We start from the raw sequence: 730 nt of genomic DNA, 5'->3' as shown, positions 1-730 counted from the left end.
TCCCTGGTTGATCCTGCCAGTAGTCATATGCTTGTCTCAAAGATTAAGCCATGCATGTCTCAGTACAAGCCGCATTAAGGTGAAACCGCGAATGGCTCATTAAATCAGTTATGGTTCCTTAGATCGTACCCACGTTACTTGGATAACTGTGGTAATTCTAGAGCTAATACATGCAAACAGAGTCCCGACCAGAGATGGAAGGGACGCTTTTATTAGATCAAAACCAATCGGTCGGCTCGTCCGGTCCGTTTGCCTTGGTGACTCTGAATAACTTTGGGCTGATCGCACGGTCTTCGTACCGGCGACGCATCTTTCAAATGTCTGCCTTATCAACTGTCGATGGTAGGTTCTGCGCCTACCATGGTTGTAACGGGTAACGGGGAATCAGGGTTCGATTCCGGAGAGGGAGCCTGAGAAACGGCTACCACATCCAAGGAAGGCAGCAGGCGCGCAAATTACCCACTCCCGGCACGGGGAGGTAGTGACGAAAAATAACGATACGGGACTCATCCGAGGCCCCGTAATCGGAATGAGTACACTTTAAATCCTTTAACGAGTATCTATTGGAGGGCAAGTTTGGTGCCAGCAGCCGCGGTAATTCCAGCTCCAATAGCGTATATTAAAGTTGTTGCGGTTAAAAAGCTCGTAGTTGGATTTGTGTCCCACGCTGTTGGTTCACCGCCCGTCGGTGTTTAACTGGCATGTATCGTGGGACGTCCTGCCGGTGGGG

General features: G+C 50.1%; 1 non-coding gene across 1 annotated transcript in view; it reads left to right on the top strand.

Annotated features, from left to right (window-relative positions):
• LOC126228291 (small subunit ribosomal RNA) overlaps positions 1 to 730 on the top strand; it is a 1909-nt gene continuing 1179 nt past the window's right edge. The window contains exon 1 of the ribosomal RNA XR_007544096.1: positions 1 to 730. This exon is cut by the window's right edge and continues 1179 nt beyond it. This is a non-coding gene — a ribosomal RNA (small subunit ribosomal RNA).

Source organism: Schistocerca nitens, unplaced genomic scaffold (genome assembly GCF_023898315.1).
Source record: "Schistocerca nitens isolate TAMUIC-IGC-003100 unplaced genomic scaffold, iqSchNite1.1 HiC_scaffold_356, whole genome shotgun sequence".
NCBI classification, from domain to species: domain Eukaryota; kingdom Metazoa; phylum Arthropoda; class Insecta; order Orthoptera; family Acrididae; genus Schistocerca; species Schistocerca nitens.
Note: the sequence above shows the minus strand (reverse complement) of the source record. Positions and strands in the feature narration are given on the sequence as shown.